Genomic DNA, 10,717 nt, shown 5'->3' with positions numbered 1-10,717 from the left:
GTGTTTGCTCTTGCCTCTCTAGTTCTTTTAATTGTGATGTTAGAGTGTCAATTTTAGATCTTTCCAGCTTTCTCTTGTGGGCATTTAGTGCTATAAATCTCCCTCTACACACTGCTTTAAATGTGTCCCAGAGATTCTGGTATGTTGTATCTTTGTTCTCATTGGTTTCAAAGAACATCTTTATTTCTGCCTTCATTTCGTTATGTGCCCAGTAGTCATTCAGGAGCAGGTTGTTCAGTTTCCATGTAGTTGAGCGGTTTTGATTGAGTTTCTTAGTCCTGAGTTCTAGTTTGATTGACTGTGGTCTGAGAGGCAGTTTGTTATAATTTCTGTTCTTGTACATTTGCTGAGGAGTGCTTTACTTCCAATTATGTGGTCAATTTTGGAATAAGTGCAATGTGGTGCTGAGAAGAATGCATATTCTGTTGATTTGGGGTGGAGAGTTCTATAGATGTCTATTAGGTCGGCTTCGTGCAGAGCTGAGTTCAATTCCTGGATATCCTTGCTAACTTTCTGTCTCGTTGATCTGTCTAATGTTGACAGTGGAGTGTTGGAATCTCCCATTATTATTGTATGGGAGTCTAAGTCTCTTTGTAAGTCTCTAAGGACTTGCTTTATGAATTTGGGTGTTCCTGTATTGGGTGCATATATATTTAGGATAGTTAGCTCTTCCTGTTGAATTGATCCCTTTACCATTAGGTAATGGCCTTCCTTGTCTCTTCTGATCTTTGATGGTTTAAAGTCTGTTTTATCAGAGACTAGTATTGCAACCCCTGCTTTTTTTTGTTCTCCATTTGCTTGGTAGATCTTCCTCCATCCCTTTATTTTGAGCCTATGTATATCTCTGCATGTGAGATGGGTCTCCTGAATATAGCAGACTGATGGGTCTTGATTCTTTATCCAGTTTGCCAGTCTGTGCCTTTTAATTGGAGCATTTAGTCCATTTACATTTAAGGTTAATATTGTTATGTGTGAACTTGATCCTGCCATTATGATATTAACTGGTTATTTTGCTCGTTAGTTGATGCAGTTTCTTCCTAGCCTCGATGGTCTTTACATTTTGGCTTGTTTTTGCAATGGCTGGTACCGGTTGTTCCTTTCCATGTTTAGGGCTTCCTTCAGGGTCTCTTGTAAGGCTGGCCTGGTGGTAACAAAATCTCTAAGCATTTGCTTATCTGTAAAGGATTTTATTTCTCCTTCACTTAAGAAACTTAGTTTGGCTGGATATGAAATTCTGGGTTGAAAATTCTTTTCTTTAAGAATGTTGAATATTGGCCCCCACTCTCTTCTGGCTTGTCGAGTTTCTGCCGAGAGATCTGCTGTTAGTCTGACGGGCTTCCCTTTGTGGGTAACCCGACCTTTCTCTCTGGCTGCCCTTAACATTTTTTCCTTCATTTCAACTTTGGTGAATCTGGCAATTATGTGTCTTGGAGTTGCTCTTCTCGAGGAGTATCTTTGTGGCGTTTTCTGTATTTCCTGAATTTGAATGTTGGCCTGCCCTACTAGGTTGGGGAAGTTCTCCTGGATGATATCCTGAAGAGTGTTTTCCAACTTGGTTCCATTTTCCCCCTCACTTTCAGGCACCCCAGTCAGACGTAGATTTGGTCTTTTTACATAATCTCATACTTCTTGCAGGCTTTGTTCATTTCTTTTTCTTCTTTTTTCTTTTGGTTTCTCTTCTCGCTTCATTTCATTAATTTGATCCTTAATCACTGATACTCTTTCTTCCAGTTGATCAAGTCGGTTACTGAAGCTTGTGCTTTTGTCACATATTTCTCGTGTCATGGTTTTCATCTCTGTCATTTCGTTTATGACTTTCTCTGCATTAATTATTCTAGCTATCAATTCTTCCACTCTTTTTTCAAGATTTTTAGTTTCTTTGCGCTGGGTACGTAATTCCTCCTTTAGCTCTGAGAAGTTTGATGGACTGAAGACTTCTTCTCTCATCTTGTCAAAGTCATTCTCTGACCAGCTTTGATCCGTTGCTGGCGATGAGCTGCGCTCCTTTGCAGGGGGAGATGCGCTCTTATTTTTTGAATTTCCAGCTTTTCTGCCCTGCTTTTTCCCCATCTTTGTGGTTTTATCTGCCTCTGGTCTTTGATGATGGTGACGTACTGATGGGGTTTTGGTATAGGTGTCCTTCCTGTTTGATAGTTTTCCTTCTAACAGTCAGGACCCTCAGCTGTAGGTCTGTTGGAGATTGCTTGAAGTCCACTCCAGACCCTGTTTGCCTGGGTATCAGCAGCAGAGGTTGCAGAAGATAGAATATTGCTGAACAGCGAGTGTACCTGTCTGATTCTTACTTTGGAAGCTTCCTCTCAGGGGTGTACTCCACCCTGTGAGGTGTGGGGTGTCAGACTGCCCCTAGTGGGGGATGTCTCCCAGTTAGGCTACTCAGGGGTCAAGGACCCACTTGAGCAGGCAGTCTGTCCCTTCTCAGATCTCAACCTCCGTGTTGGGAGATCCACTGCTCTCTTCAAAGCTGTCAGACAGAGTTGTTTGCGTCTGCAGAGGTTTCTGCTGCTTTTTGTTGTTGTTGTTGTTTAGCTGTGCCCTGTCCCCAGAGGTGGAGTCTACAGAGACAGGCAGGTTTCCTTGAGCTGCTTTGAGCTCCACCCAGTTTGAGCTTCCCAGCAGCTTTGTTTACCTACTTTAGCCTCAGCAATGGCAGGCGCCCCTCCCCCAGCCTCGCTGCTCTCTTGCGGTTAGATCGCAGACTGCAGTGCTAGCAATGAGGGAGGCTCCGTGGGCGTGGGATCCTCCCGGCCAGGTGTGGGTTATAATCTCCTGGTGTGCCCGTTTGCTTAAAGCGCAGTATTGGGGTGGGAGTTACCCGATTTTCCAGGTGTTGTGTGTCTCAGTTCCCCTGGCTAGGAAAAGGGATTCCCTTCCCCCTTGCGCTTCCCAGGTGAGGCGATGCCTCGCCCTGCTTCAGCTCTCGCTGGTCAGGCTGCAGCAGCTGACCAGCACCGATTGTCCGGCACTCCCTAGTGAGATGACCCCAGTACCTCAGTTGAAAATGCAGAAATCACCTGTCTTCTGTGTCGCTCGCGCTGGGAGTTGGAAACTGGAGCTGTTCCTATTCGGCCATCTTGCTCCGCTCCCCCTTGTTTTCTTATTTGTAAAGTGTGGTAGATATTGTATACATTGTCTGGTTGTGGTGAAGAATAGATGAAATGATGTCTGAAAAACTGCCTAGCAGTGCTCTTAGTAGGCCCTTGACATATGGGAGGTGTTTTGATAATTAATGTAATTACTATTACATCACTGGGGGGACTAGAAATCCAGCACGAGATGATTATCATGGCCCTTTCTGCTACAAAATTCCAACATTCTTTTCTTTCAAAGAGCTTACTATTGAACAACTGCAGAGCTTTAAGAATTGATTTTAACTGTTGTCTTATGTGATCCCTCAGTAGCCTCCAGAGGGTGCCAGCATTGATCTAATTTCTTTCTTTAACAGATGAAGAAACTGAGGTTGGTGAGTTGGGCAATTTACCAGAGGCAACATGGTGGATTGGTTGATTGGTTGCTATCACTCATTGCGAAGCCAGAGTTACAGGCAAGGGAGCAACCAGATTGAGGAGATACCTGTTCTCCCAGTTTCACAGCCAGTACAAGACCATTCTTACACTGCTTGGGGGAGGCCCTTGGGAGAAGACACTTTTAAGAGTTTCCAACAAGAAGAATCAGGTCATGCAGTAAGCTGCTTTCTCAGCCCAGCTGTGGGAATGTAAACAAGTTTCTAACCTCATTGAATCTTAGGTTTCCTGTTTGGAAATAGACAAGATCCACAACAGCCATTATTTTATTGGGTGGTTGTTGTATGGCGGGGGCTGTACTGAAGAGTCACACACATTACTTAGGTTTCCCAACAATCCTGCAAGGTAAGTATATCAGCCACAGGTGAAGAAAGTGAGATTCAAGGAGATTAAATAATTGATCTAAGGTCAAGAAAGATCCGTATCCAAGATTGAAACCCAGAAATAACTGACTCTTCTTTCCATGTTAAAACTGATCAAATTGTACACTTGAAATATATGCAGTTGATTGTAAGTCAGTCATGCCTCAGTAAAGCTGTTTTTTAAAAAGCATCATCCAGAATCAGACATAAAGATTAAAGAGAGTAACAACAACAAAACAATAATTATATTCATGTGACTGTATGTTTACCGAAAATCATCCAGCTCGACAGTTAGGATTTGAGAATTTCAATGCATGTAAAATATGCCTGAATAAACTACTGCTACTAAAAAAAAAAAAAGTACTAAACTTATAATTTAGACCTAAACTTATAATTCTCAAATGTCACTGGATCTCTTATTGGCAGAAAAATCACACTAGACTTCATTAAGAGTAAATCATTCTCTCAACTCCTGCTCAGCTTTAAAATGCATTTTTTTCTTATTACAAAAGCAATACAGTCATGGCTCTTATACAACAACATTTTAGACTTTGGTGTATTTCTTTTTACTACTTTTTAGTACCTAGAAGTTTATTTAAATGTATATATGCATCTAAATATATACGTCTCTATATATACACATATCACACATATATATGTGTGTTCCATATATATAAAATATAAATGTTTTTATAAAATATAAAAATAAATATAAAAGCAAAAATACAAAAAATACAGCCATGGCTCTGATATGACCCTTTACACTTTGATATATTTCTTTTTACTATTTTTTAGACATTTTTTGTTTATTTAGATGTATATATACATCTATCTATATACACTCCATGCATATATGTGTATGTATGTGTGTGTCTATATACACACATATAATATACACACACACATATAATTGTATAGCACATGTGGAGTTTTAAAACGTAGGATCTTACCCTACAAATTCTTTTTTTTTTTTTTTTTTTTGAGACGGAGTCTGGCTCCGTCACCCAGGCTGGAGTAGTGCAGTGGCCGGATCTCAGCTCACTGCAAGTTCCGCCTCCGGGGTTTATGCCATTCTCCTGCCTCAGCCTCCCGAGTAGCTGGGACTACAGGCGCCCGCCACCTCGCCCAGCTAGTTTTTTGTATTTTTTAGTAGAGACGGGGTTTCACCGTGTTAGCCAGGATGGTCTCGATCTCCTGACCCCGTGATCTGCCCGTCTCGGCCTCCCAAAGTGCTGGGATTACAGGCTTGAGCCACCGCGCCCGGCCATTACCCTACAAATTCTTTTAATCTACTTTTAACACTTACGGAATATTGGAATATATCATGAAAGGCTTACTATGTCAATGAAAGGTCATCTATTAGAATAAGAGTTTTACAATTGAGTTCCATGACGCCTTGGGGCTCTTGGGAGATGCCTTGGGTGTTGGGGACCAGAGTAGTGGAGAATATAAAGGTCGGGTGAAAGACAAGAAGAGGGTAAGCAGTTGGGGTCTGTATCTGTCAGTCTCATTCAACAGAGCTCCTTTTATTTGTTCAAAGATTCAGTTCTTGTGTAACAGATCATTTAAAGAAGGAATTCCATCACCAAAAATAAAATAAAAATGGAAATCAAGATCTATAACATTATTCTCATTTCTGCTTAGTTTCTTTTCAAAATGAAAATAGCTTTATTGTTTTATACTTGTAAAAGTAACAGCTATACATTTTTCAAGATTCAAAGAATCCAAAAATGTAGACTAAAACATTGAAAGTCACCCTTTAATCTCATTTTTCCTTAGACATTTTGAAGTGTGTGTGTATCAAAATATACTGTATTTGTATCGTGTCCTGTCTTTTTTCCCTAACAGAGCCCATTTTCCTATATCATTAGTTGACTTTTAAAACATGACTCCTGATGATTTATTGTTTGTGTTATTTTATTAAGCCGATTAATAGGAAAAAAATACAAGTCAAACTTATAGTTTAAGGAGAATTAGGTTTTCTTTTCTAAAATGTGTAGCTTTAATACATTGAATATTCATGTAAACATTGCAAACAGAACATTCTGCATGTAAACAACTCCCCCAGGTTTTAAAATCTCAGGGTGGCAGATTGTCATGCCGAGAAGGGCTTCTCAAAACTTTTCCACTGAAATCTCCCTAATGGCAAAAGGAGGGTGTGATCCTGAATCCCCAAAGGTCTGGGGGAAGTTCTGGTGGCCTCTTCTAGACCCTAATGGTCTTCGGCATTGTTTGTTTGTCTTTAAATTTAACTTTTCCATCCATGGCTATTTAACTCATCTGCTATTTTCATACATTTAGTTTGTGTCAACTCTTTTTTATTATCATAAGCAGCACTGCAATGCATCTTTTTTTGCATAATTCTTTGTATCTCCATTTATTTCCTTAGCGATATGTTCTAGATGTAAAATTATCAGGCCAATTGGTATAGATATTTTATGGCTTTTTATGTATATATGCCAAATTATCTTTCAGAAAGAAAGTACTAATCAATAATCTCATCATTTTATCTCACCCTCACCAACATTGGATGGCATTATTAAAAAATGCCATTGATGTATGAAAAATACTCTCATTACCGTCCTTATTAGTATTTCTTTGCTAACTGAGATGAAAGAATTTCATGAGTTTGTTAGATGTTTTTGTGTCTTACTTTGTAGGATGTGTGTTTTTATACTTTGTAAATATTTTTACTTAAAGAGCATTTATTTTATTATTAACATTAATAATGTTGTTTAGAAAGAGCTCTTTATGGCCAGGAGTGGTGCCTCACGCCTGTAATCCCAGCACTTTGAGAGGCTGAGGCGGGCAGATCACGAGAGGTCAGGAGTTCAAGACCAGCCTGACCAGCAGGGTGAAACCCCATCTCTACTAAAAATACAAAATTAGCTGGGCGTGGTGGTTCATGCCTGTGATCCCAGCTACTCGGGAGGCTGAAGAAGAATAACTTGGAGCCTGGAGGCAGAGGCTGCAGTGAGCTGAGTTCACGCCATTGTACTCCAGCCAGGGCAACAAGAGTGAGACTCTGTCTAAAAAAAAAAAAAAAAAAAGACAGAAAAAGAAAACAAAAAGAAAGAGCTCTTCAGGATTAAAGGGCAGCCATCTTCTCATAAGTGATCCTTTGTTCCAATCTTTAATTTACATTTTAGTTTTACTTGTAACACTTTATCTTTGTAGGGTTTTTTTGTTGTTGTTTTGCTTTGTTTTGTTTTCCGTAGAGACGGAGTCTTGCTCTTTTGTCAGGCTGGAGTGCAATGACTGGATCTCGGTTCCCTGCAACCCCTGCCTCCCGGGTTTAAGCGATTCTCCTGCCTCATCCTCCTAAGTAGCTGGGATTACAGGGCCTGCTGCCACGCCCAGCTCATTTCTTTTGTATTTTAGTAGAGATGGGGGTTTCACCCTGTGGCCCAGCCTGGTCTGGAACTCCTGAGCTCAGGCAATCCGCCCGCCTCAGCTTCTCAAAGTGCTAGGATTACAAGCATGAGCCACCGCGCTTGGCCATCTTCGTAGTTTTTTTAAATATCTTTTTATATTGAGACAGTTATTCCTCAGCTCTCATTTCTGAGATCACCAAATGGACACCTTCCAATATCACCAACAAATTACCTGCATTTTACTCTTACTGCTTTATGGTTTCATGTTTATATGAATATTTTTATATAAACAAATAGAAGTTTAAAGACAGACAATGTATGTATAAGTTAAATTCACTTGAACTTTTTTCTTTTCCTTTTTTTTCTTTTTTTTACTTTTCGAGACAGTCTCACTCTGTCATCCAGGCTATGGTTTAAGGAAGGTATTTTTTTCCTTTTAACCAATTACTAAATTTGTCCTAACACTGTTGTTGGTGAATTCTCTTTTTTCTTGCTGATCCCAAATTTCACCTTACTCATATACTTAATTCTTAAATCAACCAAGCTATTTTTCTTGTTTTTCCATTGTGTTCCATGGATCTATATTCCTAGTCTTGTGCCAACACCACACTTTTTACATTATTGTACTTTTATATATTTCAATATTTGTTTCCTTACATAAAAATTTAAAAAACTGTTTTAATTGTTTTACTGAAGTGTAAAATACATAGGAAGAGTCCACAATTCATAGGTGAATGGCCCAATACATTTTCACAAACTGACTGTGTCAGCCTAATCAACAGCCAGATCAAGAAACAGAGCATTGCCAGCACCTCAGAAACACCATCCTACCATCAAACCATCAAGCTCTCTTCCAGTTGCTGCCCACTCCAAGGGTGGCAACTGTCTTGACTTTGATCAAGATTGGTTTTGCCTATTGTTGGACTTTATTTGATAAGAACCATATGGCTTCTCCTTTTGTATTTGTCTTCTTCCATTCAACTTTATGTTTTTGAGAGTCTTCCATATTGTTGAGTATAGTTTTAAATTGTTAATGCCCATTGCTATATAATATTTCTTTGTGTAAATACGCCATGATCTATTCATTCATTCATTCTACTATTGATTTGTATTTGGGTAGTTTCCAAGCTTGGAACTGCTACAAATAATGCTGCTATGAATGTTCTAGTACCTTATGTGAACATATGCATGCAATTCATTGGTGAGCATATGTATGCACTTCTGTTCAGTCTATTCCTGGGAGTCAAATTACTGGGTCACAGAGTATGTACATATTCTTTATAGTAGATACTCACAGATAGCTTTCCAGAGTGGTTGTAGTAATTTACAATCCCATTAGCAGTATATAAGATGTCTAGTTGCCTACACCCTTACCCACGCTTGGTACTTTCTGTGTTATTTATTTAGCTATTCTAATGTGAGTGACACTGAGGTTTGAATTTCCATTTTCATGATGACTCATGAGGCCAAACACATTTTTGTAGCTTTATTGATCATTTGTGTATCTATGTAACTCTATCTTCAAGTTTTTTGCCTTCTTTTTATTGAGTTGCTTTTAAAAAAACTGACTACTAGGAGGTCTTCATATAGTTGGGATTTGTGTTCATTGTTAGATATGTATATTGTAAATATCATCTTTTACTCTTTGGGTTGCCTTTTCACTCTTTTGTGTCCTTTGATGACACCATTAACGTTTTAATACAATCTAATACGTTACCTTTTTATTTTACGCTTGCATTTTTGGTAACATGTTTAAGAAATCTTTGTTTTCTCCAATATGATAATCACATTTTCTTATATAAGCTTAATGTCTCTTATCTTCAGATTTAGATGTACAATCCACTGGCAATTGATTTTTATGTATGATGTGAGGTAGAAGGATCAAATATATCCTTTCATATGGGTATCCAATTGACCCAGAACCATTGATTAAGATGACTGTCTTTTCTCCACTGCCTAAGGGATGTACACTGTGTGAATGAATATTACACAGCAATGAGCATGAATGATTTAAAACTATATTTGACAATATGGATGAATCTCACAAACGTATCTCACAAACATGGTTGAATGGAGGAAGACACATACAAAAAGGTCAGGCAATATGATTTTTTGTATGTCACAAATCAGGCAACCATGTATGTGGAGAACTGGAACCACTCTTTTTTTTTTTTTTTTTTTTTTTTTTTGTTGAGACAGAGTCTTACTCTGTCACCCAGATTGGAGTGCACTGATGTAGTTACAGCTCACTGCAACCTCAATCTCCTACGCTCAAGCAATTCTCCCACTGCAGCCTCTGGAGTAGCTGGGACTACAGGCACGTGCCGCCATGCCTGAGCTAATTGTTGTGTGTTTTTTTTTTCTTTTTTTGTGTAGAAATAAAATCTTGACATGTTTCTCAGGCTGGTCTGAAACTCCTGGGGCTCAAGTGATCCACCTGCTTCCACCTCTCAAAGTGCTGGGATTACAGGTATGAGCCTCCATGCCAGGTCTCTATTCTATCTCGTTTATCAAGTTACCTATTCTTGTGAAAATACCACAATGTCTTAATTACTGAAACTTTAAAATAGATCTTACTCACTAGTAATATAAGCCCTGTAGCTTTATTCTTCTCCAAGGTTGCCTTGGCTATTCCTGGGTCTTTGGATTTTTATATAAATTTTAGTATAACATTATCAATTACCACAGAAATACCTGCTGTGATTTTTACTGAGATTGTGTTCGCCTGTTTTTGATCTTCCCAATTAACTTCATTATGTCAATAATTAATAAAAAAATCCCCTTAGATTTTTTATTCAGATTTTATTAATTTCATAATTTAATTTGTCGTATATTGAATTCTTTTTTATTATTTCATGACTGTGGACACTGATTTCTTCACTAGACCATCAGAAACTGTTGGAGAAGTTCTCAATCATATAATTCTTTTGTTTTCTGCATAATTTTATGGAATCTATGGTCAAATAACATTTAATATGTGTTTCCTGGATATACCTCATAAACTCTTGCAAAGTGATCTTATCAAATACTTTTCTCGAATATTCTGGCGTGGGTGCTCCTTTCCTCTTCTCTTCATTGAATTATTTATTTGAGTATTTATTAATTCACCCAGGAGAGCCACTTGCATAGTCTAGTCTTAGACAGGTATTCATGCGTACTGTGCATTGTACCATCTGTTAAATATTTAGGTACCTTCCTTTTCTTTAGAAAGCTTTCATTCCAATAAAGACAATGAATGCAAAACCAACTATCTAAAATGTTGTCTTTTAAGTGCTAGAGGTTTAGAGCTGTTGGGAGGGCTTAACTCTAGCTGAGAACCCACCATGAGATTGATAATTGTAGTGAAGTTGGAAGTTGAGCTACATCTTGACACATGAGCAGGCATAGAGTCCACGACTCGGGGAGGAAACAGGGAGCATTCTGGGTGAGAAGAAAAAAA

This window comes from Piliocolobus tephrosceles, chromosome 16 (genome assembly GCF_002776525.5).
Source record: "Piliocolobus tephrosceles isolate RC106 chromosome 16, ASM277652v3, whole genome shotgun sequence".
Lineage (NCBI taxonomy): Eukaryota > Metazoa > Chordata > Mammalia > Primates > Cercopithecidae > Piliocolobus > Piliocolobus tephrosceles.
This window is presented reverse-complemented; position numbering follows the sequence as displayed.